This window comes from Schistocerca serialis, unplaced genomic scaffold, assembly GCF_023864345.2.
Source record: "Schistocerca serialis cubense isolate TAMUIC-IGC-003099 unplaced genomic scaffold, iqSchSeri2.2 HiC_scaffold_1370, whole genome shotgun sequence".
Lineage (NCBI taxonomy): Eukaryota > Metazoa > Arthropoda > Insecta > Orthoptera > Acrididae > Schistocerca > Schistocerca serialis.
The window spans coordinates 6,996,039-7,023,415 of record NW_026047592.1 but is presented as its reverse complement, the minus strand read 5'-3'; positions in this window follow the sequence as shown (position 1 = coordinate 7,023,415).

Below are 27,377 nucleotides of genomic sequence, written 5' to 3'. Positions count from 1 at the left end.
ATGATTACATGTCAACATTTAATGACAGAAGAGAGGACAGCTACAAACAGGGGGCATAGAGAAAGGTCTATGAAGTATGCAATAGGGAAATGGAGGCCCAGAACTAAAAATTAAATGGCCTTCACCATATTGCTACAACTGATAAAAAGTAAAACAAGGTCGACAGCCCACGCTTTGTTCACTAAAACGGCCAATAACTCAGATGGCAAACCCAAACGGGAATGTAAACGGTAAAAAAAAGGGCATCCCCTCAAGAAACGGCAGACAGTTAAATGTTGGGTGCAATGTGCACAAAGTAGTGGGGGAGCACCACTTAACAAATGGTGATGGCTAAAAAGGCAGTGCCCAATATGCAACCTAGTTAAAATGACCTCATCGCCGCAGGAGGACCGAGTGGAGGTTGTCCAAGCCACCGGAAGAGGCTTAATAACCCAGAGCTTATTCCTATGAATGGAGGACCAGTTGCGATGCCAAAGTGACACCACCTCCTGACAGAAAGCAACAAGAGATCATCAGAGGGAATGCAAGAATTATTGGGCTGAAGTACGAGGAATGCAGCTTTGGCAGCAGTGTCAGCAACCTCTTGGACCGATATGACCTGGAACCGACATAAACATCACAGTGGCTCCATAAAAAGTGAGCAAGTGGAAGCTTTCCTGGAACCGGTGCACTAAGGGATGGACAGTCTACAGTGCACAGAGGCTTTGAAGGGTGCCGAGAGAGTCTGAGCAGTGACACATTTCAAAAGAGTATGTCACCAGATGTACTCCATGATCTGATACAGGGTGAAGAGCTCTGCTGTAAATACTGAGCAATGTGTCGGAAATCAGTACCAAAAAATGTTGGTTGACGTTGAAGGCACACCTGACACCATGGTCAGTCCAAGAGCCATCAGTGTAGACAAAGATACTGTTGCGAAATTCCATGCATAGGTCGTGAAACTGAAGGCAATAGAGCAAGCCTGGTGCAGTGTCTTTAGAAAGTGAATGAAGGTCAAGGTGAAGATGGGCTGCCGCACAAAGCCAAGATGGTGAAGGGTTCACACCCATCAAAAAAGTTGCAGGGAGCATGAATGGGAGGACCAAGATAGTTTTGTATAAAGCAGGAGCCTCAGGAATTTTGTAGTTTCAATGAATGGAAGAGCAACAGGCCCAAGATGTAAAAATGGTGGGAGAAACCAGCTGTGCTGCCAGAAATTCATACAAATGTTTTTGTCAGTAGAAAAACGAAAGCCACTGTCGATGCTCCATGAGTAAAGACGATCGAGACATTGCTGAAGACACCACTCAATGAGACAGGTTCATGAAGAGCAGCAGTAGATAGCAAAATTGTCAACAAAAAGAGAGCCAGAGATGCCTGGCAGGAGACGGGCCATTGTAGGGTTAATGGCGACAGCAAAGACAACGACACTCAGGACAGAACCCTGAGGTACACCATTTTCCTGGATAAAGGTGTCCGAGGAGGCAGACCCCATACATACTTCGAAAACTCGTCTTTTAAAAATTCCTCAAGGAGATGGGGCAGTTGACCCCATGTGTAGAGAGTACAAACGATACTAGTCCTCCAACAAATGTCGTAGGCTTTCCCCAAATTGAAAAACACAGCCAGTCTGGGATTTCCACAGAAAACCATTCATGACATGGGTAAACAAAGTGGGTGATAGCCAGAAGGAAGTTGTTTGTCCTTACCGAGCTTAGGTGTGGGTATGACAGTGCCTTCACAACAGTGGCTGGATAGCATGCCCTCTGCCCAGGTCCGGTTGTATGTATTAAGCAAAATGTGCTTGACCACAAGAGAAAAGGTGCTGCAACATTTGAAAGTTAACAGTGTCTGGTCCAGGGCAGAGGATTGTGATGAAGTGAGAACGTGATCTAGCTTCCTCATAGTAAAGGCAGCACAGTAACACACAGGATTCTGAGAAGAGAAGGGTATTGCCCGAGTCTTCTCTGCTCATTTCCAATAGAGGTAGGCAGGATGATAGTGGGAGGAGCTCAAAATTTCTGCAAAATGGCGACCCAAGGTGTTGGAGATAGCAATATGGTACACGATGATATTGTCTGCTACTGTCAGGCCGAAAATTGGGGAATGAATCTTGCTCCCAGAGAACCGTCGGAGGTTGGTGCACACGATGGAAGAGTGGGGTGAAACTGTTAAAAGAACTAGTGAATGAAGTTCAGCTAACTTTTTGGTTATCCCGAAGAATGCGAATTGCATCACAGCAGGCTTCAGTCCACCAAAGGTGGTGATCACGTATACAAGAGTTTTGTCTAGGTGACTGTCTGAATATCTGTGTGCTCTTGTTTTCTGACAAAGGGTATGGCGGAAGTTTAGTTGTGAGAATGTTATTGTCCTTTTTACATGCTAGGATGTGGCTCAGCAATCATCTTTAGCGTGAGTTGCTACTATCCTCATTAGTGTTGATTCTCACAGTATTTGTGCAACTCACCAGCTACACAACCGACAGGCCGGAAAGGACAGAAGGAAGACTCCCTTGAAGACTTGCTACATCCCTCCAGCCAATCAACACATGAGTCTCCCTCTGCCACCTGGAAAGGCTCAAAAAAGTCCAACAAAGGCAAATGGTCTTCTCTTTCGCTGACCCAAAGATCCTCTTTGACGGTGTTGCCATCTGATACCTTCTCCTGGCTGGCCTCCATGTTGCCAGTGTGCCCCACCAACCTTTCTTGTGCCCTGGATTCCTCATGTCGACAGCAGAAGAAAGCCGACACTTCTGTAGGACCTCATGGAGCAGGATCCTCTTGCCTCTGTGCCCTGTAGCAGCGAGTTTTCGCAGACTGGCACTCGGCAGCTGCCGAGGTGACACCCCTTCCTATTGTCCTCATCGTGACTGTCCTCCAATGGAAATTTTGCAGACTTTGATCCAACAAAGAGGATTTATGACTGCTTTTAGAATCGCAGCTTCTACTTGTACTCTGCCTTCAGGAGACAAAATTGCATCCTCACGACTGCTTTGAGCTTTTGCATTTCTTCCTGGTCTGTTTTGACCTTCCGCTCGAGGTTGGCATTCTGTCTCATGGGGGAGTCATGCTGCTCATATGGGATGGCATTCATAGTCAGCCCATCCATCTCCCTGACTACATGTCATCAAGCTGTTGCAGTTTGTCTTTTCCTTCCTCACCTGAACTTTTCCCTTTCTACCATTTACATCCCTCCGTCATTCAATGTCACCAGGTTCGACTTCCTCCAGCTTATTGGACAGCTTCCTTGCCGATTTCTGCTGCTTGGGAACTTTAATGCACACCATCCCATTTGGGGCTCTTCCAAAACCTATCTGAGAGGTGCCCTCTTCGCTGCCATTCTTAATCTACTTAACCTTTTCTTCTTTAACACAGAAGCACCCATGTTGCTTTCAGACTCGTCACACACCTATTCCCATTTGGACCTTTCCTTCTTCACTGCCCGTCCTGCACATCATCTTGAACGGTCCGTTCTTTCTGACACCTACTTGAGCGACCATTTCCTGTGTGCTATCCATTTGCTGACTCCTACCCCACCTCTGTGCACATCGAAATGGCAGCTCACTAAGGCTGACTGGAGACTTTACTCCTCCCTGGCGACCTTCAACGAACACGATTTCCGCAGTTGTCATGACCAGGTGGAATTTCTTACAAACATTATCCTTACCGTCGCAAAACATTCCATTCCTCACACTTTCTCTTTACCATGCTGTGTCCCAGTCCTTTGGTGGACTGAAGCCTGCTGCGATGCAATTCGCATTCTTCGGGATAACCAAAAAGGTAGCTGAACTTCATTCACTAGTTCTTTTAACAGTTTCACCCCCCTCTTCTGTCGTGCGCACCAACCTCCGACAGTTCTCTGGGAGCAAGATCCATTCCCCAATTTTCAGCCTGACAGTAGCAGACAATATCATCGTGTACCCTATTGCTGTCTACAACACCTTGGGTCGCCATTTTGCAGAATTTTGAGCTCCTCCCACTATCATCCTGCCTACCTCTATTGCAAATGAGCACAGAAGACTCGCTCAATACCCTTCACTTATCAGAATTGTGAGTGTTACTATGCTGCCTTTACTATGAGGAAGCTAGATCACTTTCTCACTTCATCTCAATCCTCCACCCTGGACCAGACACTGTTAACTTTCAAATGTTGCAGCACCTTTTCTCTTGTGGTCAAGCACATTTTGCTTAATACATACAACCGGACCTGGGCAGAGGGCATGCTATCCAGCCACTGTTGTGAAGGCACTGTCATACCCACACCTAAGCTCGGTAAGGACAAACAACTTCCTTCTGGCTATCACCCACTTTGTTTACCCATGTCATGAATGGTTTTCTGTGGAAATCCCAGACTGGCTGTGTTTTTCAATTTGGGGAAAGCCTACGACATTTGTTGGAGGACTAGTATCGTTTGTACTCTCTACACATGGGGCCAACTGCCCCATCTCCTTGAGGAATTTTTAAGAGTTGAGTTTTCGAAGTACGTATGGGGTCTGCCTCCTCGGACACCTTTATCCAGGAGAATGGTGTACCTCAGGGTTCTGTCCTGAGTGTCGTTGTCTTTGCTGTCGCCATTAACCCTACAATGGCCCGTCTCCTGCCAGGCATCTCTGGCTCTCTTTTTGTGGACAATTTTGCTATCTACTGCTGCTCTTCATGAACCTGTCTCATTGAGTGGTGTCTTCAGCAATGTCTCGATCATCTTTACTCATGGAGCATCGACAGTGGCTTTCGTTTTTCTACTGACAAAAACATTTGTATGAATTTCTGGCAGCACAGCTGTTTTCTTCCACCATTTTTACATCTTGGGCCTGTTGCTCTTCCATTCATTGAAACTACAAAATTCTTGAGGCTCCTGCTTTATACAAAACTATCTTGGTCCTCCCACTTCATGCTCCCTGCATCTTTTTTGATGGGTGTGAACCCTTCACCATCTTGGCTTCGTGCGGCAGCCCATCTTCACCTTGACCTTCATTCACTTTCTAAAGACACTGCACCAGGCTCGCTCAATTGCCTTCTGTTTCACGACCTATGCATGGATTTTCGCAACAGTATCTTTGTGTACATTGATGGCTCTTGGACTGACCATGGTGTCGGGTGTGCCTTCAACGTCAACCAACATTTTTTGGTACTGACTTCCTGCACATTGCTCAGTATTTACAGCAGAGCTCTTCACCCTGTATCAGATCATGGAGTACATCTGGTGACATACTCTTTTCAACTGTGTCACTGCTCAGACTCTCTCGGCATCCTTCAAAGCCTCTGTGCACTGTAGACTGTCCATCCCTTAGTGCACCGGTTCCAGGAAAGCTTCCACTTGCTCACTTTTTATGGAGCCACTGTGATGATTACGTCGGTTCCAGGTCATATCAGTCCAAGAGGTTGCTGACACTGCTGCCAAAGCTGCATTCCTCATACTTCAGCCCAATAATTCTTGCATTCCCTCTGATGATCTCTTGTTGCTTTCTGTCAGGAGGTGGTGTCACTTTGGCATCGCCACTGGTCCTCCATTCATAGGAATAAGCTCTGGGTTATTAAGCCCCTTCCAGTGGCTTGGACAACCTCCTCTCAGTCCTCCTGCGGTGAGGAGGTCATTTTAACTAGGTTGTATAATGGGCACTGCCTTTTTAGCCATCACTATTTGTTAAGTGGTGCTCCCCCACTACTTTGTGTACATTGCACCCAACTTTTAACTTTCTGCTCTTTCCTGAGAGGATGCCCTTTTTTTTTTACCGTTTACGTTCCCGTTTGGGTTTGCCATCTGAGATATTGGCCGTTTTAGTGAACAAAGCGTGGGCTGCCGACCGTATTTTACTTTTTATCAGTTGTAGCAATATGGTGAAGGCCACTTAACTTTTAGTTCTGGGCCTCCATTTCCCTATTGCGTACTTCATAGACCTTTCTCCACATCCCTGATTGTAGCTGTCCTCTCTTCTGTCATTAAACGTTGACATGTAATCATTTTTAACTCCTCTCTTCATCTTTGTGTTTCACAGTTTTGGCATGGACACATATGACCCTAGTTGTTTTTGTGCCCTAAAACAAAATGGGGGAGAAATACAAAGCCCTTACATTCTTTTGTCGACTTATGTCTTTACCTCCCCTTGAGACCTCAAAATTTGTTGGGGAAAAATTCTAAAATGTGTCTGTGGAATCAGAGAAATATCAGGGAATTTCACTTGGAGAAACTTGTGGCAACCCTGATTTTAGGTTTTTAAATATGGAAATTATTTTTGCTTCTAGTATTGCAGTTCTGAATTGCTGAGTTCATCTTAAACTAAATCTTGTTATTAATCACAAATACCATTAGGGAATATAACTTCTATAGGCATGTAAGTGTGAGAATCCATGGGTCCCTGAAGAAGCTTTTTCAAGATGTAGAATAAATAATTTTTTCCGCTTAGCTGAAGTACCTCAGAAGATTATGCCATATGAGTAAACTGAGTGAAAGTGTGTTAGCAGTCCTTTGTCCAGTTTAATTCAGTAAGAGATTTCTAAGCACAAATTGGGCAGAACTGAGCTTCTCGGTTAACTGACTCACATGCTGGTCTCACACGTGAGTGGTATCTGCATACCCAGGCACTTAGAACACAGGAGCCTAATCGCCCATTTATCCCTACTTTTGGTGTTCTTATCTGTAGGTCACTTTTATTTCTTTAGAACTGCACAATACAAGTTTTTAGGCAATAAGCTGGTACCTGTGGATCAGTACACGCCTGTTCTGTTATTCTCCTGGATGTTTCTGGTATGGATGAGTTTAGATCTTGCATCAATAAGTTTGTGACACTGCAAAACAGTAGAGTTTTTCCAAAGACCTCCAGTGCCCCAAGTAAATCATTTTTGTGGACTTGGCAGCAAACACTGTGTGCCACACCATATTTTATGTTCTCCCTTTTTGAGTTTAATCTTATTCCTGTCTTATCATTTGTTAATGTGACCTTCCATTTTCTGTAGTTAAAGTACAACTCAATGCATGCAAGGGGAAGACTTTTAATGCCATACTATTTTAGCTTCCCCTCACAGAATTTTTTAATCTAAACAGTCAAAGGCTTTGGCAAGATGACAGAGGGGATAATTTCCACTATTTAATTCTACTGGAATTGAATTTGTGAGATATTATGTTGGATTCTCAGTATAGAAGCCTTTACAGAAGTCAAACTGTGTTGTTAAAAAGTTATTCTCTGAATGGTGGTTCACCATTCTAAGTGGATTTAGGTTGAAATACTATGCAGAGCTGAAGAGGCTTAGAAAGGCTGGAATAGGCTGGTGAGATGCACCAAACCAGTAGTTGGATGAAGACCACAACAGCAGACTTCAACTCAGTTTTTGATGGAAATTCAGCTCTTGCCGAAATTAGCTCTCTTTCTCTCTCTTTCTCTCTCTCTCTCTCTCTCTCTCTCTCTCTCTCTCTCTCTCTCTCTGACACACACACACACACACACACACACACACACAGAAAAACACTCCCACACACACACTCTTCCTTCTAGCTACCACTCCATCTCTCTTACCAGTGTGTTCGCAAGGTGATGGGACATATGATTCATGCCCGGATGATATGGTGGCTCGAGTCTCACAATTTTTGATGAATGCACAGTGTGGCTTTCAACACGGCATTCTGCAGTGGACCGTCTCATTATTTTGCCCACCCATGTCATGAATGGTTTTCTGCAGAAATCCCAGATTGTCGCCGTGTTTTTCGATTTGGAGAAGGCCGATGACACCTGCTAGAGAGCTAGTACCCTCCATACTCTTCACATGTGGGGCTTCCGTGGCCACCTACCCTGTTTCCTTCAGACATTTTTAAAAGACCGAGTTTTCAAGGTGCATGAAGGGTCTGCCTTGTCAGACACCTTTATCCAGGAAAATGGTGTGTCTCAGGGTTCCATTCTGAGTGTCATTCTCTTTGCTATCGCCATTAACCCTATAATGGCCTGTCTCCCACTGGGCATCTCCAGCTCCCTTTTTTTGACGATTTTGCCTTCTATTGCAGTTCTCTATGAAACTGTTTCACTTAGTGGCGTCTTCAGCAATGTCTTGATTGTCTTTACTCCTGGAGCATCAACAATGGCTTTCGCTTTTCCACTGACAAAACTGTCTGTATGAATCCCACGAACGCTGACTGCAAATTTGTATGTCCGTCTGGTTATTTGACCTGTTGTGCTGCCATTCACAAACAGCATTCCAAGAGGTGTTTTCCTACAGGATAACACTTGCTCACATACTGCTGTTGTAAGCCAACATGCTATAGTGTGTCAACATATTGCCTTGGCTTGCTCGATAACCAGCTCTACCTCCAATCGAGCACATATTGGACATTATCTGATGACAGCTTCAACCCATCCACAAACATCATTAACTGTCCTTAAATTGGTCAACCAAGTGCAACAGGCATGGAACTTCATCCCACAAACTCACACATGACACATTTACAACAGTGTACCAGCATTTACATTTAAATTTGCAGTGGCTTATCTCACACTCACATTGATCTCTGATCCTGCAACGTTAATCACTTTACATACGTTGTCTCAACAAATATATTCCTGGTATTTCATTACTCTACATTAATTATTTTTTGGTGTTGCAAATTTTTCCGTCCTTTCTTTAACCATCCCTGGTGCAATGCAGAATTCTCTTCCCAGTAGCGAGAAAATGCCGTTATTCCAATTTTGAAATCAGATAAATTGCCTCTTCAAATGGACAGCTGTCGTCCAGATTGTTTACTCAGTGTCCTGCAAGTTACTTGAACATATGGTTAGTCGAAGGCTGTATTGTGTCCTTGAATCCCCGGATCTGTTGGCTTCGATCCAGGGTGCTTTTCGCCAAGGGCGCTCTTCTGAAGATAATTTAGTCCACTTGAAGTGTGCTATCTGAACAGCTTTTGCTCAGCATCAGTTCCTTGTTGCAGTTTTCATTGACCTGCGTATATATCTTATGATACCACATGGTGCCATAACGTCCTTGCCACCTTAAAGGAGTGGGGCTTCCATGGCCCACTCCTGATTTTTATCCAGAACTTTCTTCCATGTCACACTTTTTGGGTACAGGTTGGTGCCTCCTGTAGCATCCCCCCCTGCAGGAGAAGGGGCTTGCACAAGGTTCTGTTTTGAGTGTCACTCTCCTTTTTGTGGCTATCAATGATCTGGCGGCAGCTGCATGACATATGGTGTCCCCATCTTTTCTGTTCATCCACGACGGCTATTGCTGGAGGCAGAATGCAGGGAACAATACACCAAGCACAATCCTGGGCTTTCACTCACAGCATCCATTTTTTGGCTGCCATGACCTACGTTATGCATTTCTGTCATTGTGTTTTTTAGGACTGGTCTTTGATGCCTAGTTGACATGGCTTCCCCGTCTTTGTCAACTAAAGCAGACATGTAGGTCGCACCTGAATGCTCTTCTATGCCTCAGCGACACCGACCACGGTGTGGTCCACTCTACTTTGATATGGCTGTATGCAGCATTGGTGCAGTCACACCTAGATTACAGGAATCTCTCATATGACTTTTCATCAGCTTCGACATTACGTCTGGATTCGATACACTATTGTGGGGTAAGACTGGTAACAGGTGCCTTTGGACTAGGCAGCAGTTCCACTATTGTGGGTTCTGAACCATCAAAAATTGATGGCAGTTGCGCACCCATAGTACCCTAACTGTCATCTCCTCTTTCCAGATACGAGATCTACCTCCCAAAACGGCAACACAGGTCTGGGGTTAAGATCACCAAGTTTGAGTCTTGGTCCAGCACACAGTTTTAATCTGCCAGGAAGTTTCATATCAGTGCACACTATGCTGCAGAGTGAAAATCTCTTTCTAGAAAACTCTTTATCTGTAATTCTCTTTACATATTGGCTATTTCCTTCACATATGGGGGACATGGTCTCATCTGAAAAGTGAAAGCAAGCCTGTAAATGGGGGGGGGGGGGGGGGGGGGGCGGCAGTTCTCAATTCTTGAGGAGAGTGACCCTCTGTTTTTTTTTTTTTTTTTTTTTTAAAACCTTAGCAATTTGGGTGAGTTTATGTTCAATCCTTGCACCCAATTTACTCTTTCATCTACCTACTTTTTTTCTCATCAAGCAGATCGATATTTATCCCCATTGCTTAATACCTGTTTGTATAACTTACTTTATGAATTTTTTAGCATTTGACTCCGGAGAGACCATTTTTCTTTGTAGTGAGGTCTTGCCAACAGCAAATTTTCTGGATGGAAAGTCGCTCAATCTGCTCATATACTTTAAAATTTAAAAGTAAATCTAGCAATGCTAGAATGTATACAAAATACTGATATACCCTTTTTCAAGTTGTTGTTTAAAGATTCGCGACTTTTAAAACTTACGTAGATTATCTTTTTGATGATAGAACTTTACATAAGAAATTATTAAGAACATTGCGAATATCACATGATGAACAATTGAATGACTAAAGCAATGTTATCAACCCTCATTCATTGACACATGTAATAAATTCATCGAAGCAGTGAAGTTCAGAGCTGTTGTAAAAATTTCTGAAATTAAAAGTATATATTGCCTAATGAATGTATTATTTTGTGGTGAAAGAACACAATAATTATTATTTTTGGAATGTAATAATTCACTATGGCTTCATTTTAATTCTAATAAGTTTCACACTGTAATGAAGCATTGTCTAAATGCCTCTCTCTCTCTCTCTCTCTCTCTCTCTCTCTCTCTCTCTCCCTCTCATTTGTAATAACTTACCGCTGTTATTTTGTATTGGTATTGCAGTCATTACATTAAAATTGGCTATATTGATTCTGCAATTTATACTATTATGTTATTGCTAAGAATTGATTTAAAGAATAAACGTATATATTTATTTGTAAGATATTGTAAATTTATACCACTGGAACTCTTTCAAAATATTTGATTGCATAATACTGCCAATAAATACAATGACTTTCTTTCATCTGTTTATAATTGCCATAGATGTTGGACACTTTGACTCCAAGTATGTTATACAGAAACGCAGTGATTTTTTACAAAAGGCAAAACTATGTGTTCGAAGAATTGTGGAGAGGAGGGTACGTGATGTATTTTAAGTAGGTTATAAAGAGTAACTATAACAACAAAAACAACAAATTATTGATAAAATTATTTAATTGAATAGATAAAAAATCTACTCACCAAGCGGCAGCAGAACATACACATAAAAGACAGTGGTTCTTCCAGACAGAAGCATTGAAGGGGAAGGAAGAAGGGTAAAGGAAAAGGCCTGGAGAGTTCCAGGAAAAGGTGTAGATTTTGGGAAAGTCACACAGAACTGCGGATCAGGCGAGAAATAGAAACGACACATGTCATATACCAGCAATTATGTAACCACTTTTCAGCTTTCTACATCTGCATGACTACCACCAAATTATCAGTTAGGATAAATGGGCATAGGCATAGTGTATATACTGGGAACTCGCAATATCCTGTTGCAGAGCATGCTCTACAACATGGCATACGTGACCTCGGCACTTGTTTCACCACACATGCCACCTGTATTCTTCCGCCAGACACCAGTTTCTCAGAACTCCGCCGGTGGGAACTAGCACTAAAACGTGTCCTTGGTTCTCACCACCCACCTCACCTTAATTTACGTTAATTTCTCCTGTCTCAGGTTTTCTTCACTGTAATTACTCTTTGCTTCACTCCGTTTTAGGTTTCTACGTCTTTCATTGTCTTTCCCGTCTATTTTCACTGCCCCCTCCCACAGCTGTTGCATACAATACACTTAGCTTCTCACTCTTATTAACTCATGTACAGTTTTAGTAGTAATCTCTGTCTTGCATATTACCCTGTCTTCCACCTTTAAGCTCTCAGGTTTCCGAATCTTGCCCGATGCAGTCCCCAACAATTAGTCTCTCCTTCTCATCCTGTACGGTAAGTCACCCATGACCCATGTTTCTGGGTAACTTTACCAAAATCTACCCCTTTTTTTAGACCTCTCCAGTCCTTTTCCTTCACCCTTCTTGCTTCCCCTGCAACACTTCAGCCTGAAGAAGGAGTCACTGGCTCCAAACGCTTGCCTATCACAACAGTCTTTTATGTGTGTGTTCTGCCATTGCTTGGTGAGTAGATTTTTTATCTATCGAATTAAATAATTTTATAAAGAGTACCTGTGTGTGATGTTTTTATTGGTATACAACTTGTTATAAACAAAACTTATTTTTACCATTTAATATGTTTCCAGATATTTACCAGTGGTAAAGATGAAATTGGGTTGATTGTACTTGGTTCTGACAAGACACAGAATCCACTTGATTACCCAAATGTGAGTGTGGAATTTTCTCTTGCACTGCCTACATGGCAGATGATATCCTTTGTGGAGAAATCTTTACATGAAAGTGAAATAAAAACAGATTGGATAGATGGTGTTATTTTTGGTATGCAAGTCTAGAAAGATGAGCTAGAGTAAGTATTTAAAGCTGTCTGTTTCATGACATTCCTGGAACATGTTCCAGAATGTGTGTTACACAAGTGACAGTGACATAGTTGTGACTTTATAAACTTGAATCAATATGTTTTTGTAATGAAAAAGAAACAGAAGGCACAATACCTGCAGAAATAGGAATTTTTTTTGTGTTATTTTACTGTTTGAATGTTTTTTACAGTTTTCCAGCTCAATAATTAAGGAGGTATTGATACAAGGCTTTGCCAAAAACCCATCTGTCACCTACAATTCCAGCCCTGTGTCTGGCATTCGCTACCCCACAATATGACTGGGCCACCATGAAAGCAGCCACATCATTGTCAAATTCACTGAAACTACTGCATAGCAATTTGCTTGAGTATGGCTGCAGTTGTCGTCTTCAGTTTGGTTTAAGCACTGCATCAATACCTTTTCTTTATAGCACTCGGAGGTCGTGATCTGCAACTGTTTTTACAAGTGGCAAGAGAACTTTTCCTCTAGTTGCTTGTTTTTCACTGAAAGAGACAAATATTTTAGAATGTAGTGCCCTATGTATATCTGTTAGAATAGCCACAAGGTCTGAAAGTTATTTTCAAATGATTGAGCTCTTCTACAGAGTATTGAAATTCACAGATACTTCCAACCTGGTCTTGAATGCAAAGCCAAAGTGGAAATTAAATGTACGCTGCAACATTCATCTCAGTTTTTGTTATTGAAATTATTCACAGTGCCATAGGGAGAACTGCGTTTATGTGTTTTTTAGAGTCAGATACACGCTATGGCACAGGGTGCTGTCCGTTATTCTCCTGACTATGATGTCCAGGAATGGTAGTCTTCCATCTTCTTTGGTCTCCATAGTGAATTTGATTTTGTGGCGTGTGGAGTTCAGATGTACAAAGAAGTCAAGAAGTTTGTCTCTTACATGAGGCCAGATGACAAGTGTGTTATCCACATAACAGAAGAAGAAGAAGAAGAAAAGAAGAAGATGGATTTCCATTTGGATGACATCAGGGCCTCTTCCTCGAAGTGCACCGTAAACATATTCACAATCTCTGGTCAGAGTGGGCTGCCTATTGCGACTCCATCTGTTTGCGGGAGGGGGTGTGCCACGAGTCAGTGAAGTGGGAAAGTTGACCAAGTAATATGCGTGACGTGTCATGCCTCGACCGATATTGAGAACAGAATAAAAAATTCAGAGGCATTACTTTTCAGCACTCCCATGCATATTCTGTATGCAAGAAAGCAGGTTTTTCATTCAGAAATTCTATTTCAGTGTTGGTTGTTTACACGAAGACCATGTTAAGCGTAATGGAAGAAGGAGAAATGTTTATCAGCATTCCAGATTTGGCAGTGGCAGGCTCATGGTCTGGTGAGACTCTGGTTTATTGTTTCACTATATTGCTGCTTGCATTGCTCAGAATCTCATTTTGTGCGAACATAGAATTTTTAGGTTCAGGAGGGCCATGCTAAATGCCTTGCAGGGCCTCAGTAGTGCCACCCAACTAGCACTTGAGAGGGCAGACAAGTGTTCGCTCATGCGTACATGATCCTGCAGTGAAGTTGTGTACATTTAGTCAGGAAGTGGGCTTGTATACAGTGAGACAAGTATCCACACAGACAATGTGATGGCATCTGGAGCAGCACAGACTGTCAAGCCCTTAATGCAGCTCTAGAGAGAGGTGAACTGACAGCGGTGCAACTGACAACAATGCCAGACACAGGAATGGCACTGTGTCATCGTATCAGATGAGTCTCGGTTCTGCAACATCATCACAATTGATGTACTTGTGTGTGGAGGCTCTGATGCCAACAGACCTGGCCAGATTGTACCTGTCATTCACATGCGGGTCCAGCATGTGATGTGATGGTATGTGGTGCAACTGGATACATGTCACAACCTCTGGTTCACATAGCCAGTAATTTGGACAGCAGCCATTGCATTTGTGTTTTGTTAAGGCCTATCGCTGTGCCCTATTTTCAAGGGCTCCATGATGTTATCTTTTAACAGGATAATGCAAGACTACACATCACCTGAGCTGTACTGAGCTACCTCGATACAGAGAGTGTTCCACTGTTGCAGTATCCAGCATTTTCTTCAAATCTGTCACCTGTGGAGAACGTCTGTTCACAGGATGCCAAGAGATGGGTATGCCACCAGTCGCCAGCCACCAGTCGCCAGCCACTACAGTTGAAGAACTCTGACATATGACATACAGTTGAGTAGCATGAAATGATGTACCCACAGCTGTAATCCAACCTCGATTTGATATCCAGTTTGATGAGAGCTGTTCTGCTGTTCCAGTTTCAATACTGAAATTCATATATTATTTTTATGCTGTCCCAACCAGACTGGACTGTGGTGTCATACAGCATAAAATATCTTACAATGTGTTGAATCAGTGATGAGAAGTGTAGAACAGCCAGCAGGGGAAAGATGTTGGCAATGAGACAGCTTTTATGTAGAACAGCAGTACAGTGTTTCACAGTGCATAATGCTTCCACAGATTGAGAACAAAATGTGTGGTTTGCTTTCATCCATTTTCACAAACATAGCCTTGAAAAATAATGTTGACATTGCTGTGCATTTCACTCTGAGGCATATTGCACTCTGAGAATGTTCATCGAATTCAGTTACTTTGTATTATATTTCAGTAACAGTGACATAATAGCAAATTGGACTGCATGAGTTTTTATGGATTTTTTTTCCAGACACACACTACCATTTCTTCAGATTTATTTAATTTGGGTATAAATCCTTTCCAGCATATATGCTGTACACAAAATGTTGAACATAAAATGTAGCTATCTGCTGATTTAACATCTTGCTGAGTATACCAGTACAATGTTTTGTTGTAACAAATAGTTCAATGTATTTTACACACTTATAAACTTATTTATACAGTTATAGTAATTTATACCATTACATTAATGTTGTATCTTAATGTTCTGGAAGACGATATTATAAGGAACCTCATACTTTTCCTGGATGATAGAGTTGTCTATAATGAATTATTGCCTGAAAAAAATCTGCACAAATTTGATTCAGATTATAACATTTCAATTTGGTCCAAAGATAGGCAACTGAGTTTAAGTTTTCAGAAATGTAAATTGGAGCACATCACAAAACAAAAAAAAGACAGTATTGTATGACTACATTATCAAATAATCACAGTTTTAATTGGTCAACTCATACAAATATCTGGATGAAATGAAATGGTGACATAGACTCACTTGTAGGCAAAGCAGAATGCAGACTTCAATTCGTTGGTAAGATACTGGAAAATGCAATCAGTCTATAGAGGACATTGCTTACAAAATACTTGTGTGGCCCATTCTAGAATATTGCTTAAGTATGACCCATAACAAATAAGGCTAATGGCAGACATTGAATGCATACAAAATAGTGTAGCATGATTGATCATAGATTTATTTGATGCTTGGGAGAGCATCAAGAAGCTACTAAAAATTGGAAATGCCAGACAAGTGAAGACAGACGCCAAATATATGACAAAACCCAACTTATGAAATTTCAGGAACCTGTATTAAGCGAGGTATTTAGGGATTATACAATAACCACATATGTATCACTCCTATAGGGACCATGAAGGCAAGATTAATTACAGCATGCACAGAACCATTTAAAGAATCATTCTTCCCACACTCCACATGAGCATTGAATGGGGAAAAACCATAATGTGTGGTACAACAATGTACTTTGTCGGACAAACCCACAGTGGTTTATACAGTGTGCATGGAGACATGGAATCAGTTGACAGTAGCTGGGTAATGGTTCATATTGATTCCCATTTTCCTGTTGCAGTAGGTGATCTTATGCCTCTAATTATTTTTTCATTGCTATCTTAACTTGCATTCTCCAATTCAGGTTATTAACCCTTCTTATCTCTACGTATTAGGGCAAATGTACAGTTAACTTTTAAGGAATTTGTATTTTCAATTTATCAACTTTGTTTCATATGCAGCAGCAATGTTACAAATTATTTGTTTCAGTTTCTTTAGAATAATTTGCTGTTTCACAGGTGCCTTAAAGAAAATAAAAGATCTCGAAAGTGTCTTAATGACAACCGATGGCCTCATGTTGACAAGACAGCTGGTTGCCTTGCAGAGGGCAGGGCTTGACGGTCTGAACATCAACTTAGAACACCCTGCAGCCCCAACGCTACAACCTGATCATGAGGAGGAAAGGCTGGGAGCGTGTCATGGCTGGCATAGATCTAGCCTTGCAACTTGAATACGAACCTGTGAAGGTATTACTAGTGCAGCTGTCATCGCATGCAGACTTTCATAAGCAAAAGATATAAATCTGTTGTTAAGAATATCAATACAAGAATCACCATTTTAAAGCAGTACGCCCTCACCCTCGCCCCCATCCCCACTCCCACCCTCACCCCTGTCTCCACACTGCAGCTGTAAGTGAAGGAAGGTATATTGAGACAGAAGAAGTAAATTTTAGCTGACGATGCTAACAGTTTCATAGTTTATACAACATAAAAAAGTATGCCTTGCAAGTTTACCAATTAAATATCTTATATTTTCCTCCCAAGAGAGTCTAATGAGACTCAAGATCTTTACAGTTTCTCTTTTTTTCTTTTGTGTCTTTAGTTTAAAATAAGTTTCCTCTATTGTCGTGTTGTTTTGAAAAAAAAACTCCATTGTTTGGAAAAATTATTCTTAATTCTGTAGTCACATTTTTGTTGTGTCTAAGTACTACTGGTTTCAGTAGCAAGTACCAGCATCAGTTCATCTTATTATCAAAAATTTCTTTGCAAAATAAAAGCTGACCACTGTGTTCAAGCGGTTCTAGGTACTTCAGTCCGGAACCGTGCTGCTGCTACGGTCGCAGGTTCGAATCCTGCCTCAGGCAGGGATGTCCTTAGGTTAGTTAGGTTTAAGTAGTTGTAAGTCTGGGGGACTGATGACCTCAGATGTTAAGTCCCATAGTGCTTAGAGCCATTTGAACCATTTTTCAAAATAAAAAGCTTCTGTACAACTGCAAACTAGACATACCATTTTCAGGGTGCAGTTCACATCTATTGAAAGCACAACAGTGACATTTACTTTTAGTAGATAAGACACCTACTGGGGTAGGTGACTTGATGAATGCACACAAGAAGTTGTCATTTATTCCATATGTAGCTACCATGCAGACTCATATTTTGTATTAGTTTGTCCCTACTCTTCCAAAAGGTTAAACCTTGTCTCTGCAGCCACAGCTTCCTCTCTCCAGCAGTTGTCTTCATTTCCATGTGTGAAGAAAATCCCATTCATTTATCATATTGTTTAAGTAGGATGTTCTCAGTCATCCCCTTGTTTTCTTACCTACGATCTTGCCTTCAGAAATTTTTTTAAAAGATTATCGTCTCCAGTTAAGTGTCCAGTGTATTTTGCTTTGCCCTGGCCTATAACTTTCAGTGGTTCTTTCTTCTCTCCTATTTCCTTTAATTTTTCTGTCAATGCAGCTAGTTCTTGTACTTCTCCTCCAGAACCACATTTCAGCAGGTTTGAGGCGAGCTTCCTTTAGCTTTTCTAATGTACAGATTTTGCATCTGTGTGTCAGAACACTCCACACAAAGGTCTTTACAAATATTTTCTTAATGTGGAAGCTGATATGTTTATTCAGTTGCAGCTTCTTCTTATTTTGGAAGGAACTCTTCACCTGTGCTATTCTTTTCTTGAATGCCTTGAAATATTGATTGTTTTCTTGCAAAATGCTACTGAGATATTGAATTTCAGTCCCTTTCTTGAGTTGCTCATTGCCTGTTCTTGTGTCAGTTCTACCTCCACCTCCTTTCTTGTCTCTAGCCATAACTTTTGTCTTCTTTGTATTCATTTTTAGCTTTAGTTTTACCATTTCTTGATTTAAGGCCTGAAATATTTTATTTAGTTCCTACTCTGATTTACTATTGTGATGTCATCAATCTGCAGTGTATATGCATGCAATTAAGTTTCCATATCGACATCATGCTCCAAAAACCACCTAACTGTGTGTGGCAGGGGATACGTCTCATGCCACCAACTGATCCCCTCTGCCTTGTTCCATTTGTGAACAGTGCTTGGGAAGAATGACTGTCAGTATGCTTCTGTATTATCTCTAACTTCTCAAATTTCCTTCTCGTGATCATTTCGTGAATTGTATATGAGAGAAACTATTATGTTGTCAGACTCTTCTCGGAAATTACTATCTCAAAATTTGGGTAGTAAATCTTTCTGTGATGCACAACTGCTCTCTTATGGCATCTACCACTGGAGTTGCTGAGCATCTCTGTAATGATCTCACAGTGACTAAATGATCCTGTGACAAAACACTCCGCACTTCGTTGGATCTTCTTTCTCTCTTCTGTCAGTCTTACTGGGTAAGGACACAGGGGTAATTTACATTCACTTAAGATTCTTCTTGTGAATCTTAGTCTGGCATCTGCTTTTCTATTGCAGTTTTATGTGGTCATTCCACTTTAAGGTTGCTCTGGATAGTTACTTCTAGATATTTTATGGTAGATTCTGTTTCCAGCAATTTGTCATTAATAGTGTAGTTGTACAGTATTGGATTTCTTTTCCTGTGTGTGTGTGTGTGTGTGTGTGTGTGTGTGTGTGTGTGTGTGTGTGTGTGTATGTGTGTGTGATATGTTACATTTATTTATGTGTAGGGTCAACTGCCAGAGCCTGCATCATTCACCAATCCCCTGCAGGTCGTTGTGCAAATTGATACTGTCTTCTGTTGTTGCTACTTTCTGATGGACAAGTGTAGTACCTGTGAACAATATTCAGGAGCCTCTGACACTTTCTACTGGATCATTTATATACATTGTAAATGTAATGGTCCTATCACATTTCCTTGGAGTATTCCAGAAATTACCTTTTGATTCTTGTCATCTTTTCTTTGTTGTTGTTATTACTTCCTTGATGAACATATTAAGGAAGTAAGGTGATAGAAGGCGCCCGTCTCTCATTGCCCTTCTGGTTTTCCTTCTTTCATATCCGGTTCAGTATTCTGACTTTTGTATATACTCAAAATTAATCATCTGTCCTTCCACTTTGGACATTACTTTAAGGAATGATGATATAATGATAATCTGTTTATTAAACAATATTTTAACGATACACTATGCTTTCTGATCATATAGTGGCTTGATGATGCAATTTGATACTGAAATTAGTAATCATTAGACAAAATAAAAGTGAAGCTATAATAAAAGAAAGTAATATTTTGGATCATGTCAGTTGTTGTTCCAAACAACAGCACGTCAGGAATAGGTTCAAATGGCTCTGAGAACTATGCGACTTAACTTCTGAAGTCATCAGTCGCCTAGAACTTAGAACAAATTAAACCTAACTAACCTAAGGACATCACACACATCCATGCCCGAGGCAGGATTCGAACCTGCGAACGTAGTGGTCACTCGGTTACAGACTGTTGCGCCTAGAACCGCACGGCCACTCCGGCTGTCCAGGAATAGGTACTAAATTATTTGTCCGCTGATGATCTCACAGCTTAGAACACTAAAACGCAAATGTTAATTGTTTGTTATGTGCCCTGGTAGAGTTGACAACTGTTTACAGTTCACGATTGGTTGTTGGAGATTGGGCGTTGCCCGCATAGTGTATTTAGTGCACAGTGCAGAAAAAGGCAGTGTCCAGAAAAGTAAATAAGTGTAAAGGCAAAAGTTTCACGACAGGATGTTGTGTCACCATACTTGGAAGACAATTATAGCCAAAGACAGAAATTTAAAAGAAACTGGCTCATTTGAGCTGCGGAGACCAAGTCGAGGATTCTCAGTAGATAATTGTTAGCACAGTAGAATTTATAAAGAGACAATGTCAGTTCATGTGAGGGAAGGTTGATTGGTAAGTACCTATCAGCTTTCTCATAAAACTCACAATTTGAAGAATACACATCAAGGAAAAGGTAGAAGTCCAACAGTGTCAAATCTAAACAATAATATCGATCATCCAACAGTTTTGCAAAATCCCCAGTTGTACTTACTTTACTCACTTACTTACTTACTTACTAACTTACTCAGATTTGCTGTGTACCATACAAGGAACTGGTTTCCACTAGTTCACTCGATCAGTTGCCAAGTTCTCACCTTCCTCCAAGTTTGTGTCCATGCATTGAAGATTCATTGCAAAAGTACCAGGTGTTAAAAGGTCTTCCTGTACATCTGTATCTGTCCATTGATTTCCACAACAGTGTTGATTTTGGGATTCTTCCACCTTACATGCGTAGAACATAACCTGCAATCTTCAGTCTTCTTTCAACAATAATTTTGTGCAGCCTGTGTAGACCTTGTATTCTCAGCACTTCAACGTTTGTAACTTGCTTGGCTTAACATCTTCAGAATTCATCTCTAGCATTGTTGGTGAAAAATATGGAGACTGTGTGCTGATTTTACTGACATTTTCCAAGTCTCACACATATAAACGATAAAGGTGTACAGTCAAAGCTTTGTTGACATATTACAGACCTAATTACCATATCGACTGATTTTCCCGTTCTGCTGGTGATTTCTGCATCTGTGACCTCATTATTACATATAAAGCTACCGAGATATGGCAATCTGTCAACATCTTGTAGTATCTTCTATTGCACTGTAATCGGGGAAGAGACGAGTAATTTCCACTTACTTTGCACATTCTGTTTGCCTTATCTCTATTAATTTTCAGCCCTACACAATAGTGCATTTAATGAGAAAGCAGATAAAAATTAACTTGATGCCTTCCAAGGAGACGGTCTCTACTAAGTCTCTACTCCTTCAAGCCTGACTATGTAAGTGTAGACCAGAGATGGTTTAAATTCAGAGAAATAGTGTCGACATCAATTAAGAGATATATACCAAATAAATTGAAAGGATACCAAATAAATTAAAAGGGTGGTGCACAAAATATGTCTAAACTCAGCTGCAGAAGCAATGAAAAAAAGCATGTCAAAATTAAAAGAATGCAAAATCTCCAAGATTAGCGATGTTTTACTGAAGCTCGAAACTTAGGGTGGGTTTCAGTGCAAGATGTGTTTAATAGTTCCCATAGTGAAACTTCATTTTGAAATCTGGAAGAAAATCCAAAGAGGTTCAGGTTGAATGTGTAGTACACCAATGGCAAGACACAACCAATACCTTCACTGTGCAATAGCTATGGTAATGTTACTGATGACAGTGCTACTAAAGCAGGGTTACTAAACACGGATTTCTGAAATTTCTTCACCAAAGACAACAAAGTAAATATTGCAGTATTCAAATCAAGAACAACTGCAACTGTGAGTAACTTAGTAGTAGCTCTCCTCAGTGTAATAAAGCAGTTATGTTTCTTTCAGAGAATGCTGATACAATAGCTCCATTAGAAATCATATATAGCCGCTCATTTGATAAAGATCCATACCTAGAGACTGAAAAGTTGCTCAGATCACACCTATGCTCAAGAAAGAAAAGAGGAGTAACCTGATAAATAACAGACTCATATCACTAATGTTGATTTGCATTAGGATTTTGGAACATATATTGTGTTTGAATATTATGAATTATCTCAAAGATAATGATTCATGGATAAATAGCCAAGATAGATTCAGAAATATTGACCTTTTAAAACACAGCTAGCTCTTTAGTCACACAAAGTAATAAGTGCTGTTGACTGGGGATCTCAAATTGATTCCATATTTGTAGATTTCCAGAAGACTTTTTGAAACAGTTCCTCACAAGCATTTTCTAATCATATTGTGTGCCTATGGTGTATTGTCTCAGTTGTGCAACTGGATGTGTGGTTTCCTGTCAGAAAGGTCACAGCTCATAGTAATTGATGGAAAATCATCAAGTAAAACAGAAGTGATATCTGACATTCCTCAAGGAAGTGTTATAGACCACCTGCTGTTGCCGATCTACATTAACAATTTAAGAGAGAATCTGAGCAGTCCTCTTAGATGATGCTATCATTTACAGTCTTGCAAATCATTTACTGTCTTGTAAAGTGATCAGATGATCAAAATGAACTGCAAAATGATTTAGGCTACCTATCCATATGATGCAAAAAGTGGTAACTGACCTTAAATAATAAAAATTGTTATGTCATCCGCATGAGTAATAAAAGGCATCTACTAAATTTTGGTTACATGATAATTCACGCAGATCTAAAGGCTGTGAAGTCTACTGAATACTTAGGAATTACATTTACAAATAACTTAAATTGGAATGCTCACATAGATAATGCAGTGGGAAAGCAAACAAAAGACTGTGATTTAATAGTAAAACATTTAGAAGATTAGGATTACTAAAGAGACTATCTACAACTATACTTGTCTGTCCTCTTTTGGAGTATTCTGCATGGTGTGGGATCCTTACCAGATAGGACTGACAGAGGACATCATTTAAAAGTTCAAAGAAGGGCAGCTCATTTTGTATTATTGACAAACAGGAAAGTGCATGCCACAGATATCGCATGTGCAAGAAGAGGATCCCCATCTAGCCTGGTTGTGGTTCCTCAAATTACAACTCCAAAAATTACAGCAGAAACGCCATCACACTACAAGTCAATTCGCCCAACACGAAACAGGAAAGAACCACAACGTTTTTTATGGCAAGTGATTCCAGAGAAATGTTGATTTCATCTTCTAAAACATCACTCTGGAAAGAAAACTTCAATTGTAAAAGTGTAAAAAATGATATGTCATGTGCAGCTGTCGAACATAAGGTAGGCCAAAACAACCTAGTAAATAAGTCATCGTCGAAATTTATGCTCCTGCACCAAAATGTACAATCCTTATCAAATAAAGTTAGTGAGATAGAAATATTGTTATCAGATGAACTAAAAGAAGTGTCTGTTATATGTGTTAGTGAGCACTGGTTATCCGAAAATACGTTACATCACACAAGGATAAAGGACTTTGCCCTTTCATCTTTTATTTGTAGGAAAACCTCCATGCATGGAGGAACATGCATATATGTTAGAGAGGACGTCAAACACGAAAATTTAAAGTTCACTAACCAGCTAGGGGAAGAGCAAAACTTCGAAATTTCTGCTACAGAACTGACAAATTTAAATATAATTGTTATTTGCATATATAGAAGCCCAGATTGAAACGTAACTACTTTCGTTGAAAATCTTGAGAAGGCACTTAACAGTATAAAAATAGTTAGTAAAACAACCATCATATGTGGTGATTTTAATATAGATTTCAACAAGAACTTAAAAGACAGATTAAACCTTGAGGCCTTATTAAAAACCTACAACATACATACAACTATCAAATCCCCCACCAGATTCACCAAATCGTCAAGCAGTGCTATAGATCAGATACTAATAAATACAGATAAATATTTACACAAATCTGGAAATATGAATACAGGTTTCAGTGATCATTATGCACAGTTTATTGAATTCCCAGTAGACACTGCAGGAAATACTGAACAACAAATGACAAGAAAAGGTAGAAATTTTAGCAAGCACAACCTAGAACACTTCAGGCACTTACTAAAAATAGAAACATGAAATGATATAGACAACTATGAGGACACATCTAAAAAGTTTGATATGTTCATGGAAATATTCTCCCATTATTATTATTTCAGTTAAAAACCAAACATTAAAAACTAAAAAAAGAAATGTTACATGGCTGACGAAAGGCATTAAAATATCATGTGCTGAAAAGAGGAGACTTTATGAAATCTCAAAAACACAAAATGTTACAGAAGAATTTCTGGTGCATTTCAAGAATTATAAGAGGGTGCTTCACAAAGTCATAAAAGAATCTAAAAAAACAACAAATGATCACCACATAAAAATGGCCAGGAACAAAATGAAAGCCATGTGGAAGATAGTCAGAGAACAAGTAGGAAACGAGACCTCCCAAAATGTAAATCTCCAGGTAATCCAAGATGGCAAAAAAATTACAAATCCAGAAGAAGTAGCCAATGCTTTTAATACATACTTTGCAAATATTAGTGAAAAATTACTATCTGACATAAAATCTTCAAATAAAAATCCAGCTACAACACCATCCAATCAAAATAGAAACTGCAACTCCCTATTTCTTACTCCAACCAACCCTAAGGAAATTATACTATCAATAAGCGAGTTAAAAACAAAATTTTCAACAGGTGTGGATGAGATTCCAGATTATGTCATTAAAAATGTGGGGGACTTCATTGCAATACCATTAGCCTACATTTTCAACAGTTCATTAACAAATGGAGTCTTTCCTTCCTGCTTAAAGACAGTGAAACTAAAACCACTGTTCAAAAAGGGTAAGAAAGAAGACATAGCCAATTATAGATCTATTGCCTTGCTATCTACATTTTCTAAAATACTAGAAAAAATTTTTCATAAGAGGTTGCTAGATTTTCTAGAAAAGTGCAAAATGTTATCCACAACCCAACATGGCTTCCGGAAAGGCCGATCAACAGAAACAGCAATATATAAATTTCTGGGTGAAGTACTTGAAAAAATTGATAGTGGATAAAAAGTAACTGGCATATGCCTTGATCTGTCTAAGGCTTTTGACATCATAGACCACACTCTATTGCTGCAGAAGCTTGAAAGAATTGGTATCAGAGGTATGCCTAACAGCTGGCTTAGATCATATCTAACTGACCGCAAGCAAGTAGTAGAAATACATTTTCACAAAGAAAATAAATCAACAAGACATTATTCTGATTATAAAGCAGTAAAATATGGAGTATCGCAGGGCTCGGTACTTGGCCCCATCCTATTTTTGATATATATAAATGACCTAACATCAGCTAACCAGTACCGTAGCACTATCCAGTTTGCAGATGACACAAGCATATTAGTCAGCGGGAAGACTGCAGAGATACTACAGACAAGACTGTCTGAGGCATTAACAAATGTTGTAAACTGGTTCAACCAAAACAAACTAATAATAAATAAAAGCAAAACAGTAGCATTAAATTTTCATAATATCAAGAGAAACATTGAAGAGGATATAAGAATTCAGATGTCAGACACAGATATTGCAAGTGAGCCTAATACAAAATTTCTGGGGATCTGGCTACAGGATAATCTTAGATGGGAAACTCACATTGACAACATATTAAAGAAGCTAAGTACCATGTGTTATTTAATGAGAGTGCTAGAAAACTGCTGTCATAAGGACTGTCTAATGACAGTTTACTATTCTAATATACATTCTGTCCTAAAATATGGGATCACTTTTTGGGGTAACTCGCCATCCTGCCTAAAACTATTCAGGATGCAAAAAAGAATAGTGAGAATCATGGCTGGAATAAAAAGGAACAAACCATGTAGACCATTATTTAAAAGGATAAAAGGATGGGGATTCTTCCCCTTCCATGTATTTTCCTATTTGAAAGTGCAACGTTTATAAAGAAATATACAATAACAAATCCTAGTATCCTGCCCAAAAATGAAAATGTTCATCATCATAATACAAGACAGAAAACTGACTTCCATGTACTCAATACAAAAACCAGTTTGTGCCAAAAAGGAACATTACACCATGGAAAAATTATCTACAATAAATTGCCAAGAGAAATTAAAGTAATGACAGATGTAAAAAATTTTAAAGCAACATTAAAAGAATATCTGTTGACACATTGCTTTTATAGTGTGGAAGAGTTCCTCCAAAATCCTCGAGAGTCTAAGTGATGATTATGCAAATACTGTAACCATTAATATTGGCCTATAAATACATTCAGATGTAATTCTCAAGTTTATAATGGGGTTCAAGTATAAGTTGTATAGCGACTTGCCCAGTATCTGAAGTAAAATTCTGTGAATGTAATTCTCTAGTGTACATGTCAGTTCATAGTGTAGAAGAGTTCCTCAAAAATCCTTAGACCTTAAGAGATGATCATGCAAATACTTTAATCGTTAATATTGGCTTATAATGTATTCAGTTGTAAACTTCAAGTTTCTAATGTGGTTTAATTATAACTTACACATTGACTTGCCCAGTATATGAAGTGCTGTAAAATTTTGTGAACATAATTTTCTAGTTTCTAAAGTGTTTTAATTGTAAGATATACTTTGACCTGTCCAATATCTGATTTACTGGACCAATAAATACAATACAATACAATACAATACAATTGGGGTGGCAGTCATTAAAGCAAAAGTATTTTGCTGGAGCAGGTTCTTAAAATTTCAATCATCAACTTTCTCCTCCGAATGTGAAAATATTTTGTTAGAGCCCTCTTACATAGGGAGAAATGATCATTGTAATAAAATAAGAGAAATGAGAGCTTGTACGGAAATATTGAAGTGTTTGTTTTTCCTCAAATGCTGTAGGGGAGTGTAATGGTAGATAAAGAGGTTGAGGGTGGTTCTCTGAACCCTCTGCCAGCATTTAATTGTGAATTACAGACTAGTCATGCAGATATAGATAATGTAGATAGGCTTTCAATATTGTGCACTGATTCTCTAATTTTATACATTGCTCAAATACTTTCGTGGCGCTTTGGAGTGACCCCTTTAAAATAACACTTTACCAGTCTTCTTAATATGTATTTTGGTAACCAGGTTGATAAGAAGTTACAACAATACTCTCTTATTACTCCCCAGTTTTGGGTTTGTTAATGAACAAAATCGCCGCAGTGTTCCATAACAATTACGGGCTGAAGTTTCCTGCTGATGGAACCAATATGATTTTCTGTGTTTCTGAGCATACAGGTTGTGTACGCTGTTTGGAGTCTGGTGTGTGCTGAATCAAATGTTTTTATTGTTGTGATCTTCCATCTGAAGATTGGTTTCATGGAGTTGCCCATGCTAGCTTATCCTGTGTGACCCTCTTCACCTCTGCATAACTACTGCAGCGTACAATAACTTGAACTTGCTTTCTGCAGTCAGTTTTTGGTCTCCCACAGTTGTTACCCCCATTATATTCACAGATGACCACATATTGTGGAAATTGCATATTGAAATGTAGGATGCAATAATAACGTACGGAAAGTTTCTGTTGAAAATTACGAATTATTTAGGAATAAAGGAGATGGCTCACCAA